The sequence below is a fragment of the Somniosus microcephalus genome, chromosome 24 (assembly GCF_052327205.1).
Source record: "Somniosus microcephalus isolate GS21.2 chromosome 24, FLI_Smic_1.0, whole genome shotgun sequence".
Taxonomy (NCBI): domain Eukaryota; kingdom Metazoa; phylum Chordata; class Chondrichthyes; order Squaliformes; family Somniosidae; genus Somniosus; species Somniosus microcephalus.
The window spans coordinates 37791039-37805754 of record NC_141010.1 but is presented as its reverse complement, the minus strand read 5'-3'; the positions used below and the strand labels follow the sequence as shown (position 1 = coordinate 37805754).

At 41.4% G+C, this 14716-nt stretch overlaps 1 protein-coding gene across 6 annotated transcripts in view; it reads right to left on the bottom strand.

The window, feature by feature from the left end:
* raraa (retinoic acid receptor, alpha a) overlaps positions 1 to 14716 on the bottom strand; it is a 602035-nt gene that overhangs the window by 522399 nt on the left and 64920 nt on the right. For all 6 annotated transcript variants that reach the window (XM_085966524.1, XM_085966522.1, XM_085966525.1 and 3 more), the window contains one exon: positions 10918 to 11033. The gene's annotated coding sequence lies outside the window, so the exon portion shown is untranslated. The remainder of the gene's footprint in view (positions 1 to 10917; positions 11034 to 14716) is intronic.

The following is a 14716-nucleotide window of genomic DNA, read 5'->3' as shown; positions in this document are numbered from 1 at the left end:
CTGTTAAAAGGAATTATATACAATTGATCTGAGTCCCTTAGTGGCTCCGCCACAACGGTACCTTTGTGCTGCCATGGAAGGAGCACTAATATCCAGTGCTAGATACTGCAGCCATATAACCAAGTAAAACAGTGATAATTTCGCTCAGTATAGGCTTGTTCTACTAGGATTTTTGTGCCATATTTATACTAGTGTATGGTTGTGGTACAAAGTCTAGCACAGAGCGCCTAAATTACACATCGCTTGGGGGCTCAGCCTCTAATGAGAACATATTTAATTGATTGCCTGGCACTAGAAAGAATTAGCATTATAAAGTGCCTTAACATGTCTATCAGAAACATCCCAAAGCACTTCCTATACAATGAATTAGCTTGAAGTGCAATCACTGCTGTTGTTAAGAACATAAGAAATAGGAGCAGGTGTAGGCCATATAGCCCCTTGAGCCTGCTCCGCCATTCAATAAGATCATAGCTGATGATCTAGCTCAAATCCACTTTCCCACCTGATCCCCATATCCCTTGATTCCCTTAAGAGTCCAAAAATCTATCGATCTCAGCCTTGAATACACTCAACGACTGAGCATCCACAGCCCTCTGGGGTAGAGAATTCCAAAGATTCACAACCCTCAGTGAAGAAATTTCTCCTCATCTCAGTCCTAAATGGCCAACCCCTTATCCCGAGACTATGACATCTAGTTCTAAACTCTCCAGCCAGGGGAAACAGCCTCTCAGCATCTACTCTGTGAAGCCCTCTAAGAATTTAATACATTTCAATGAGACCACCTCTCATCTTCTAAACTCCAGCGAAGATAGGCCCCATTCTACTCCATCTCTCCTCATAGGACAACCCTCTCATCCCAGGAATCAATCTATGTAGGTATACTGCTGTTAGATAGAGTATGTGCCAGGGGTCTATCTTCCAATTGTTGCTGGTTTGGTATGAATGCTTAAAGCACTCATGCCAAATTCTTGTCGGTGTCATTTTAAAACTGCTGCTAACCTGTTTATTTCAAATGGGTTAATGCCCCTGATAAAATGGACAGGAATTTAAGCATTTGTACTGAAACAGCACAACTGCAATACATACTCCACAATAACTGCTACACTAGTATCTCAGAAGCAGCCACTTTAGATAAATAAGATAATGTGTGCGAGTGCGCGTGGTGAAGGGGGGGGGGTTAGATTTTAACTATTCAGTGGCCGACCAGCAAAGCATGGTGGCTGCCTGCTCATGCTGGGAGTGCAGAAGCTTGAGCCATTTCAAGGCCCGAATCTCACTTAAATAGAATCGGCGAGTTGCCCAGCCCAAACGGTCACCTTGTTGCAGATTGACGGATTCGGGACTCCTGCTCCTCACAGCCCCACAATTTTTTTAACTCTTTTCTTTATTGGTCCTGTTCTGTACTGCTCGAAGCGTACACGGCGTAGGACCTCTATTCGCATATTAAAAGGACATACTGCCCGAAACAGGGGGGCGCGTGCTTCGGGCGTCCAGCGGTAGGTCCCTTTAATAATGGTGCGTGCACTGGAGATATAACAATCTTAAAAGTTCTACTACCAGCACTAATTCAAAAAAAGATTCCAGAAAACAGTCTGTCCAGGCTAAGTGAAAATAATAACCAGCCATCAGTAACACTATCTGGACATCATCACTATATTGGCTGCTGAAAGCTGGCATTGGGCGTATAAATTTTGGGTCTAACTGCTTAAGTGCAAGATAAACAATCCACCGGTCACTCAGTGGCAGAAAATTAGTTCAGCATGACTTGTGTCATTTTTTTTCAAATTTGCAGTAAAGATCACTTTATTATTTTAGCATTTTTATTTTATCAATGTGAATGGAGTGTTGGCACACATTAGCTTTCTTCAGCATGAGTAATGAGTAGTGAAACGTTTAGCTGCAAAAAAAGTATCAAAACAGTCAGGTTTCTTTACCATGATTTGTGAGAGACGTGCTTGTTTGGGCCTAATGGCCTTGCTCTGCAGTAATGGCATTCTGCTAACAGAGGGCTTCAGTGAATGAGATAAAATAGCAGAAAGTGGGTACTGTGACCTTTCAATGTATTCCACTGGTCCAAGGTGCTCGGAATTGATATTATTGGCAGGCCCCAGACCACAGGTCTCTCCAAACTGAGCACTGCAATCATCACAGTAAACAATATGCATAGCATAATACAGGAAACTCTCGATTTACCGGCACCTAAATAACCGTAAATCTCTTAACCGGCAAAATTCAGGAGTAGGTTCAGGTAAGTTTTACTTCATATTAGTGGCAGTTCCTGGATCTATGGCTGTGTAACTGGGGCTCCTACATTTGTTGTTAAGCAACAGGGACGCTTGATACTGGTAGCTGCAAAACACCCCTGTACAGTAGATGTTCACAGTTACACCATCAATACATTAGATCATTGGTTGTTGCAAGAGCCCAGAGCCACGAGCGACCCCTCACCGCCAAATCTCCAGGATTAACTTCCTGGACACTGCTGCAAGCAACTCGGGAGAAAAATCATAGGGAGATTTTTAAAATGGTGTGGCTTTTTTCCATTTTCTTTGAACACTTTTGTTTATTAGTTAGAAACATACTGGAGATGGGTAAACAAAACTTTGGCTAGGCGGGATGGTTGGAGGTGGTGTGATGAAACCTCCAGAAAAATGTCCCCACCAGAGTTGGTAACCCTTCTGTCCCACCAGAGTGCCTTCACAGACTAGCTGCTGTATTTAAGAAAAAAAATAAAACTTGCTTTATGCTCAATACATAAAAGTTTTACTTGAGAAAAATCATTGCTCAGGATTGTGGCAGCAAGAGAAATGTACAGGAAACTTTCTGGTATCCGGCACTGACGGGACCGAGCTGGTGCCGTACCATCAAAACTGCCGTAGAAACCAGCGCTAATGTTAAAACATACGGACTTTTGAGCTCCGTGTGAATCAACAAACCCTGTTGCTTCAAACAGACAGCCGCAGCTTAAAAGCGTCTCTGTAGCTAAGCAACTGCTTCAGCTAGACCTTGCAGAGCCTGACTGGAAAAAAAAAAGCAACGAGAAGTAAAAAAAACTTATAGGAAACGGCTCCTGAATTTTGCCGGTAGATAGAGCTTTCCGGACATTTAACCTCCGGTTAAACAAACGTTTCCTGTACTGAGTACCCCTGAACTATATAAATGCAGATACCTCTTACGTCAAAATAACCCATCACATTGTCAGTTAACCATTCCCTGATTCGTACTACAATTGCTCTCTGGCTGAAATACTGGCCCCTCCATGAAGGCCAATGCACAGCAAATGTATAAAGCCATATGTGAATGTACAACATAGATTCACCAGGATTATACCAGGGATGAAGAGAGACTTGAGATACTGGGACTATTTTCACTGGACAAGAGGAGATTTAATAGAGCTTATTAAAATTCTGAAGGTTTTAAAGAGAATGAAAAGCGAAAGACAATTTCTTCTATTTGGGAAGCTAGTGGCAAGGGTCATCAATTTAAAATTGCCATTAAGAAAGTGAGGAGAGATGTTAAAAGAAATTTCCTCATGCAGAGTGTTGTTAAAGCATAGAATGCTGGGAACACAAGAAGTAGTTGAGGCAGAGAACATTGCATCTTTTTAGGAAAAGGTGGGTAAATATTTGAAGCACTTGAAAATACAGGGCTACAGGGAGAAGGCAGGACAGTGGGATTAGTTTTGAAGTGCTCTAACAAAGACCTAGCAATGGGCCGAATAGAGTTCTTCTGTCCTGTAAATGTCTATGGTTCCATGCGTCAGCTGGAATGGAGAATCACCTGCAACTGGTTGAGACCAGGCAAAAACTTAATGGAAATGGAAAAGGCCAGAATAACAAGATAGTTGAAACTGTGATTACCAGTAATAGCAGACAAAAGCTTGGACTGTACTGCAAGGTAAAGAACAACGGGGCTTTTGAGGGACCTGACAAGTGGATTTGTTAAGTCTCTCAAAAGCCCCATTATCCTTTATTGCCTAACACAGTACAATCCTGGCATAGTAAAATAAAAAGCTCCATTATCACTTAAATAGAGCTGAAGGATTGTTCTCGCATCTAATTTATTGTCCATCAAATGCTGGATGTTTTACATTAATACACTCTACTGAAACACATCAAGACAAAACACATACAGATGCACTTTTACCAGCCGTTTGCTTTGACAGCTATAATCCCAGAACATCAAACCCTCTCTAAGGAGTAGGAGATAAGCAAAATAACTGAGATTAGGGATGGGCAATAAGTGCCAGCCTTACCAGTGATGCCCACATCCCTCCATGATCTGCTACGCCCCTACTGAGATCAGTTAACCCAGTAAAGACCGAAAATCAAACCTGGGACCTCTAGTCCACAGGACCTAGTGTTACATTGGGCTGTACCTTTACCCACAAGGGAATTTCTGGTTGAGACTACATTTAAATTATATTTTTCTGCAAGTATTAAATATGTGATATTGAAACATGGGAAATCTAAAAATTAGGTCTCTCTAGTCCTTTGAGCCCTGAGTTTATTTATTTTTCCTTTAAGTTTCCTTCTAATTTTATTTCTCTCACCCATCTTCTTCTGAAGGTGTAGACTCATACTAAGATATGCCTGGATATTTTCCTCTATGTATTCATTTTCACAAATACACAAATGTATGGATTCAGTACTTATGGTTGCAACTGAGCCAATGGGGCGGGGAGCAGATTTCTTTTAATACAATTTTAAAAGAACTTGCATTTATTTTCCATTAGCCTCACATCAGAGACATATTTTATTAACTAGCATATAGCCTACAATTTTTATAAAGCAAATAATAGCTTATTTCGGAGATGCAACTTATATACGCAAACACACACGTTATTTTTATTACCCCCAGCAGGAGTGCCCAAATTTTGGTTATATGCAAGAGCAGGTTATGTGCATGGCAATATGGTACAGTTTAACATCAGTATTACTCAAATTAACCAAAAGGTTTCTAACTATGCTATTTGTTTTTCATTTTAATGCTAAAATGTATTCCTTTTCTGCTGAAATACCTAGCCTATATTACTTTTCTTTACGGGAATGAATCATTCTGAAATTAAGATCCAACTGTTAATGCTAATAGCTCCACAGTTAAAGCTGGATCCATGCATGAGTTGTTTGCCAATGTCATGAAATGTTATGCTTCAATTAAGACTTGTACACAATAAGGGCAAAAAGGGAACAGTACAGTGTAAGTCCATAATTGGATCAGAATCAATTTTGGCTCAGGTAGAAGCCTACTTATTCTGAACTACAGTAATAAAGAACACATGCAATTGGAATTAAGCACTTTCTCTGGATGGTCAATTATCTGGCAGTAGCCCTGTCATGTTGCATTCAACAGATGATACTCAGTATCCCCAATAATTAAGTTTCTGTACAAATTTATTTTACATTCATTAACAAGACTTACTGTTACAATGGTGCAGAAATATAAGAAATGACTTGCATTTATATAGCGCCTTTCACGACCACCAGACGTCCCAAAGCACTTTACAGGCAATGAAGTACTTTTTGAAGTGTAGTCACTGTTGTAATGTAGGAAATATGGTAAGAAAAACTCAAAATGCAGGAGTGTCTATTTAACAGGTTATGGAAGAAGGAGCTGTTAGCAGGACAATGTTATTACCGCACACTACAGGAAACTTTCTGATATCCGGCACTGACAGGACCGAGCTGGTGCCGTACCATCAAAAGTGCCGGACATACCAGCGTTAATGTTGAGAGATACGGAACTGAAAAGCTCCGTGTGAATCAACAAACCCTGTTGCTTAGCAACAGCTTCAAAACAGTCGGCTGCAGCTGCAAGCGTCTCTAGCTGAAGCTGTTGCTATAGCTACAGACCTTGCAGTGCCTGACTGGGGAAAAAAAAGCAACGAGAACTAAAAAAAACTTATAGAAAACGGCTCCTGATTTTTGCCGTTAGATCGAGTATTCCGGACATATAACCTCCGGATAAACCAAAGTCTCCTGTATACAGAGCTGGAAACAGCAAGAACCAGCGTCACTTACAGGGATCACTGGAAGTGGATCTTGCAACGTTAATAAATTAAGTTCTTTAGCAGTTTTGTGGTTTCAGCTTTACTATTAATGTCTCTACTCACTCCTTGCTCATAATGCTTTGCCCCTTTATTAATGCTCTCTGTCACACCCACCCACCCCACCCGATCATACCAGCCCTCCCCTTTAACCCATCGCTGCACGCCCGTGACTTGTGGCTGCCCCACCAGAATTCCCATTCTCACAAAATGGCAAGCTGCCTATTAGTGTCAGAGAAGCACAGGCAGCTCGCCACTAGAATGCAAATGAGGCCCGTCCATCAAAGTGAGTCTGGCCTTTTGCTAGCGATATTGGATGGGTGTTCTGATCACTCCACCCACCGCCTGCCTCATGCTTGGCAAAGTTGAAAATTGACCCCACTGCTTTGTACAGGAAACTCTTTTTTATCCGGCACCGATGGGACCGGCGTGGTGCCTGTTGATTAAAAAGTCCAGATTACAGAGAGGTATACTTACCAAGGTACGAGAGCCCCGTACACGGCCACAGATCCAGGCGTTCCTGTTGCATGGCAACAGGCGCAGGAACCCCGGTTACACGGCCACAGATCCAGGAACCCCGGTTACATGGCCACAGATCCAGGAACCCCGGTTACACGGCCACTAATATGAAGTAAAACTTACCTGAACCTACTCCTGAATTTTGCCGGTTAAGAGAGATTTCTGGTTATTTAGGTGCCGGTAAAAAGAGTTTCCTGTACAGTGTTTTCAGAGCATGCTCAAAGTTTGCATTGTTTGAAAACTTGAACTCACCAAATAACAATACCGTGGAAATTCTAAGGGCAAAATTCAACCTTTAGCTTCTACCCCAAGTTTGCGGTCCACTTTCTTAAAAAGTCAATTTTTTAATTTGAACAAAATACTTCCTGGTTGCAGGTTTATGGTCTCAATAGTAATAATTTTCAGGGATAAATCTTTATTGGCTGTAAGAAATTCTCAGTTGCCATTTTTTTGTTGTCCCTCTGTACTCCAATCATGAATAATGATCTCTGCCACCCTGCCATGTTAAATCCTGTTGCAGAGCTGAAATAATCTGGACACAGAATCAGTGTTTAAATAAAGCAACTAATTAGAAAAAAAGTCCCCAAGGCAAAGACCAGGCCTGCTATAGAAAAACGCCTTACAGGTCAGAAAGCTACAGGTTCCTGGTCTGTGCTAGTGGTTACAGTAGACTAATGTTTATGGTACTGGACTTGCAACCGAAATATCATGTATTCAAATCACACCATTTACAAGTTGTGAAATAAATCTGATGATTTGTAGGTCAACATCAGAGACAAACTAACTGTTTCTTTGGGGAAGTGAGCATACTCGAAAATTCAAAAACAAGGGGAAAAAAAAAAATCAGACGGACAGACATTGTTACATCAGGACAGGACTTAGGCAATCCCAGCCCAGTTGACTTGCAAAGTCCCCTTCACTACTGTATGGTGCCCAAGTTGAGAGATCTGTCTCACAGACTGATCCAGTGACAGCTTGACATAACTTGAATCATATCTATGAGCCAACATCCTAGACTTCTCCAGCACTATCCCTGGGAATTTCCAGTCCCCCCCATCAGGATATGCCCCCAGCAGTGGGGGCACAGTCATGTGGGAATGTTCCTTGGAATACTCAACCTTGCCTCTGGACCCCATGAAATCTCTCAAATATCACTTGGAAGAATCTCTTAAGGGAAGCAAGCGATAATGAGCTAGCCAACTCCTGACAGACAAAGCTGCCAGACTGGGTCAAATGGTGAGGGAACCAACACAAGAAACTAACTACTTCATCTTGTAATCACCAACCTACCTGTTGCAAACACATCTTTTGATTTTCAATTTGCCGCTAAGGCGTCAAATTGGCATTGCGATCGGCAACCTGTTATAGAAGTCACCCGATTTTAAATCAACAGAAATAAAAATTGGACGGTTTCTATAACAGACCTGCATGGGCAGTATCTCACCCAGAATGCAAATTTACTCCAACGTCTCAAGTGAGAAGCAATAAAACATACAACGCTCTGTTTGATGGCTGGAAAGTGGAGGTGGTGCATATTGAAGTGGAAGCAAGGAGGGTGATCCTCATTTCCATCCCATTCTCCCATACAGCATCATTGCAGCCTGCCTGAAAGAAGACAGAGGAAAAGGACCTGAGGATACAGCTGACTATAATAGCAACTGACAACACAAATCCTATGGAGCGAGTTAGCTTCAGGTGTCCTAGCGTCAGCTGGCACAGCTCTGTACCCCGACATGTGGCCTATGTAGCCAGTTCTGTATGGTCATTGCCAGATAGATGCACCAGTATATATAACTGATGCTGGGAGGGCGGAAACCAGTAGGAGGGTGAGGTCTGCCTTTGGTGTAGCCTGGTGTGCCCAGCGCCCTCTGTTGTGCCTCTTCTTGGACATACAAAAAAAGCTAGAACACTTGGCACAGAACCTCTTGACCAACTAAGTAGAAACAGTAAAGAAACCCTCCCAAAAAAGATCAGAATCGCCTCAAAATTGTACTACAGGTTGACATGAATCAGTCATTCATGAAAGAAAGACTTATGAAATAATACTGAGCGGCCTACGGGTAGTGCTGTCCAGGGAGTGTATAAATACTCGGGCACGGGCCCAGCTTGCGCAGGACATTCTTAACAGGAACTGGTGAAGGACACAACTAGACCTCCATGTTGTAAACCAGTTGATTAAAGCTTTGTTTAACGCTTAGACCAAGTGCCTAGTAGTTTTCTTACGTCACAGGTCTCTTTAAAATACACTTTCTTAAATTGCATACTCTAGAAGCCCTGATTGCCCCTTTTATATGGGAGGGTAGATGACTGAATACAATACTGGTAACAAAAATAAATAAACAAAGAAATTGTGTCGACGTCTAACTAACTTCATCGGGAGGCTGTTTTAATATAATTAACTGCAAAAGTGATAGACACTTCTTGCGCTAGTACAAACCACAACTGGCAAATTGGATGCGTGCTAAATGGATAGAAATTTAGCAGAACAGATTTCAAGCCATTGTTCTAATTGCTTAAACCCACTTTACATCCATTAATTGGGTTTAACTGATCAATTAATTAACTCTATTTATGTAAGTCGGGTCAACAATCAAAGAGAAGCAAAAATCTCAAATCTCTTTATTTAAACTTGAACTCTCTATTAACTAGGACTGAGGAGAACAGTAGGTATTTCAATATCAGAATGGGTCTGTACAAAAACAACGGTGCATGCCCCAACATGCATAACTCTTATACAAAAAGAAAATACTGCAGATGCTGGAAATTTGAAATAAAAACAGAAAATGCTGGAGATACTCAGCAGGTCAGGCAGCATATGCGAAGAGAGAAACAGAGTTAACGTTTCAGGTCGATGACCTTTCGTCAGTTCCGAAGAAAGGTCATCGACCTGAAACGTTAACTCTGTTTCTCTCTTCACAGATGCTGCCTGACTTGCTGAGTATCTCCAGCATTTTCTGTTTTTATTGCATAACTCTTATGTTCTGTTTAATCTTGTTACAAATTGTCTTGAATGGGAACAGGGAAAACAGGCTACAGAATATCTTGTAAATTCACTGAGATGTGTGTGTTATCATTACACAATTATAGTTGGCTGATTCCCACAGAAATGACTGACCAAACCAATATCAAAAGTTAATCATTATAAAAGGATAAAATGACAGCTTATCAGGCATGAGTTACTACGGAACCCAACAGACTTGTACCTGGTGCTTTGAAGCTTTAAATAGAACATGCCTTAAAGCGTTAGAACCTTGGATGCATATGCATTAAGATGTGATCTACAGGAAGCCTTAAATCTAACCATTTTTAAATTCACAGAGATAACAAAAATGTGCGTAGGAGTTAGTACTTCCGACCAAATCAATTGGTTGTAGGCTGATTTAGATACGTGGGTAAAACTGTCATTTAATGTAGACAGGTGCAGTGTCATACAACATGGGGTTAGAAAGCTCCAGCATGTCTATACTGTGCAGGGTCACCTATTAAAAGGTAAAGGAACAAGAGATCTGGATTAAAGGTACAAAAACAGTGTGAGGTTGCTAGACAAAGCAAATTGGGTTTTAGGTTGCACTGCTCGGACAACCAAGTAGTATACTTAGGCTATATAAGGTCATCCTCATTAGGAGTATTATGTTCAGTTTTAATTCCCACACATGGTAAAGAATATCGAAGCTCTGGAGAGTGTGCAGAGTCAGCCTAGCTGATAACAAATCTAAGTGACCTTGGTTATGAGGTTAGGCTCCAAGAGTCAGGGTTATTTATTTTGAAGAAATGCAGGCTTAGAGGCAGTATGGTTGATATTTTTAAAATAATGACAGGTTTGGACACAGTCGCGGTTAGACAGGTTATTTGAAATGAACAGAGACTAGAGTCCAGGAATATAAAATCTGTTGGCAACAAATCAGTTTATAGGAGTTGCTAGTTAATTGTGTTGTGAGCCATGGGTAACCAATGTCTCCTGGGTTGGTTAATTGCCTTAGAAAGCCTGCGAGGAATTTTCCAGAGTTTTTCCTGAACTGATCAGTTTCTTTTTCTCTCTGTCTTTGACTTCTCTTGGGAGATAGCACTGTGAGTGAATGAGTGAACATTGTTTCACCGTTGACTAGATGGGGCATGTTTATTGGGCTTGATGGCTCTTCTTTCTGTATGATTCTAAGAACCAGACAGAGTTAGATCCCGAAAAAATAATCAAAGCCAATACAGTATATAGAAACTGGAACAAATAATGATGGTTGGCATCCAACGTATAAGCACCAAACTCTCACTAAATAAAGAAATCTTCAAACTAGCTTCTATAAGTTTTGTTACAGCTCTGGCAATAAACACGACTGAGTTAATTTCTGCTTGCTTACCGGAGTATGTGCACTCTCAAAATGAAATGTTACAATCAAGAAGGAGACAAAGTCAAAGCAGTTGTCAACAGCTCGTTACCGATCCTTGTTTCTGGTGAAATGCAAGTTTCAAAATGCTGCAAAGGAAAAAAAAAGGAGAAATTGAGCCAATGCAGCTACCGTAAGGACAACATGGTTTATTTTTGCTGGAAATAATACAAACAACTAAAAGTTGCAATAATATCGTACCTTCATCGTAGAAAGAAAATCCCATGGGGCAAAAATGTACATCAAACCAAATGAGGAGATATTAAGCGAGGTGACCAAAAGCATGGTTGAAGAGGTGGCTTTTAAGAACAGTCTTAAGGGTGAAGAGGTGGAGGGGTTTAGGGAGATAATTCCAGAGTGTGGGGCCTAGGCAGCTGAAGCCACAGCCACCAATGATTTTTTTTTTTGGGGGGGGGGGGGGGGGGAAAGAGAGATAAGCAAGAGACCAGAGTCAGATGAAGAGAGAGTTTGGTGGCAGGGGGTGGGGGGTATTTGTAAGGCTGGAGGGGGTTACAGAGTTAGGGATTTAAATGCAAGGATGCAAATTTTAAATTGGAGGCGCTGGGGGACTGGGAGCCAACGTAGGTCAGCAAGAACAAGGGTGATGGATGAGCAGAGTTTAGTGCAGGGTAGGATGTGGGCAGCAGACTTTTTGGATGAGCTGAAGGTTACAGAGGGTGGAGGGTGGGAGGCCTGGCAGGGGAGCATTGGAATAATCAAGTCTGGAGGGGACGAAAGCAGGAATGAGGGTTTCAGCAGCAGATGGTCTGAGGTAGGGAAGGAGCATGTTGCGTAGGCGGACGTACTCTTGGGGAGATACAGACATTAATGCAACATTAATTTCACTAACCGTAAAATAAAAACAGAAATTGCTGGAAATAAACAGCAAGTCTACAAGTATCTGAAAAGAGAAGACAGATGTAACATTTTGAGTGTAGACCCTTCAGAATAGAAATCTCCAGTGCTTGTACTTTGCTAGGAAATTAGGCATTACAGTGTTCCTAACAATTTCCTAGCAAAGTGCAGACACTATAAATAGTGTTTCCAGCGGCAACATTTCTTGAGGCAAACTAATACCCCATTATGTCTAAGATCACTATACGTGGAAAATGTCATTAAAGTATGGGTGAGAGCAGAGATTGTAAATCAATATATACTGCACAGATTAAAAAAGTAATCCAAGTATTTTCACAAGTCAAATAAAAGTAAAAATTCCACTCCTGATCAATTTTTCTTTTTATTCCTGTATTTTCCCAGTGTCATTAAAATGTGCATTGTGAAACAGGCAAGCAAATGCACCAAAGAAAAAGCAGACCAATTCTGTAGCACTTTTGGGTCTCACTAATATGGATGCAACATGCATAACATGAAATGATGCATGGATAAAACATAGGTGTCCCACTTCCATGTATAATAAGAACAAGTCATAAATGAAGAGTAAAATATATAGACGCACACTGAACTAGTGAGCATATTTTAACGAGCCTGGGCCCCTCTCTGTCTGTTTGTTTTATTGTTTATGTTCCCTACAGATCCAACAGAGGAACAGTGTGTTTCTCCTAGACATTGTGAAATCCACTTCCAGGCCAAAAAACACACAGCTCCTGCCAGTTTAAAGTCTGCCAGCACTGATTCACCAAGGGGTTCAACAACCCTTGAATGTAACTTTAACTGAGTTCAAAGCTCACAAAATCCAGTTCTATATATTGAACACAACTGCACATGCCAGCCTGCACGTACAGTAGTGCACTACCCTGCTAATAAACTGCAGAGTTTAAAAATAAGGCTGCAAAATACTATAGACAACAGCTAAAGAAAAACATTGGAACCTGAATTAATGTATAGTTTGTCAACAAAACAAATAAAAATAAGGTCTATTAACATTATTGAAACTATAAATGTGATTCCTGTACCTTTTACGCACAAGCACTTGTTGGAGCCATTTGAAGAAAGCCCACACTAGAGTTGGCAGGTTAATCCAACATAGGGGACCTACACAGCTGAGCCAATCCTCTCCCCACTGACATTCCCGTGTACTTTTCAGCAGGACTCAGGGCAATGATCAGAAGGCTTCTTCGGCAGCACCTCCCAAACCCGCAACCTCTACCGCCTAGAAGGACAAGGGCAGCAGCCGCATGGGAACACCATCACGTCCAAGCTTCCCTCCAAGTCACGCACCATCCGGACTTGGAATTATATCGCTGCTCTTTCATTGTCGCTGGATCAAAATCCTGGAACTCCCTCCATAACAGCACCGTGGGAGTACCTTCACCACACGGACTGCAGCAGTTCAAGGCGGCGGCTCACCGCCACCTTCTCAAGGGTAATTAGGGATGGGCAATAAATGCTGGCCTTGCCAGTGACGCCCACACCCCATTAACAAATTAAGAAAAAGTGGGAACCCTGGCTAACTATTTCCCCCCCTCCCTAGCCGAAGTCAATTGTAGAACCCCTGCCTCCATCCTGGCCGAAATTGGGTAATTCACCAAGGATTTGAACTAGGGAACTTCCAGACCTGTATGGCTCAGTTCCACAGTAGGCAGTCCACTTTTCAAGTTAACCATCAGGGGAGCTCGTCGTCTGATTTATTACCAATGCGAAGGGCACTTTAATACCTCCCAAGTCTTGAGGTGAAACAGTTTTCAAATCACAGGGAGGTACAATTTTAACAGCTTGTCACGGAGCTAGTTTACATTACTAACTCTGACTCATTGGCGCTATAAATATTAGAAGCATATAATTGCATTTTAGCTATGCCAGCATGTTGACTTACCACAAATCTCTAGTAACAGGGACACTAGTTCCACTTCAGCTCCTTGCCCCGATTTCAGACTTGAAAATGAAAAGTCATATAAATTTTACAGTGTCAATGAGTCACGAGCTAAGAATTTAAACTAGTCCCCTGACAATTTATTAAAATACATACATGTTTTTGCAGCTTTCACTGTGGTAGTTCTGGGAACCGAGTGGAGTATAGAAAAGTAAATCTAAGTTCCGTCAACAGACTAAATTTACTTTTAGGCATTCACCTGGAAACAATTCATGCTAGAAACTGCAAAACTTACAAAACAGCTTCAAGTAAATTTCAAAAAGAACAAAACCCTCAGTGCTATTGCTAGACATATTTAGCTAAGTTGGCACCATTGCAGTATAGGAAAAGTAACACTAAAGCCAATATACTTCACTGCCGTGCAACACACTTAAGTGATGCACATCGCTTCAAATTTCTCCCAATATTAGCACCACCAAACCTGTAACCACCATTATTTCACCCGAGTGCTGTACGGCTGAAATTGCCCTCTCCAAGTATGGAAAAGAATCTATAATTGTACTGCCGTGTGTTTTTTTTCAGCTCAAATGGACACATTACAAAAATTACACACCCACCATTGCACTTTACTGAAATCCTTTTAGCAACCCTAATCAATATGTATTGGTTCAACAAATCTATAGTACATGAAGAAAATATTGGGAGCAGTAACCTAATTTATCTTCTGTAAAGTCTAGACTTAAGAATGTTACCTTTTACTAATTTGGAAAACAGATAAAGGCAGATTTTCATGGTCCTGCACCTGGAGCTACTGGATTGGCTGGGCACAGCAAATGCAGGAAAATCGGGTAGGGAGATGCACACGGCCGTAATGGAGCCAATTCGATTTTTCCCTCCATTTAAATGGATGGAAAATTAGTCATGTTCCCTTAAGGCCATGTGCTCTTCCCTGCCCAATTAACCTGTATTCGCTGTACCTAAGTGATGAAGTAGCCCCCCAGA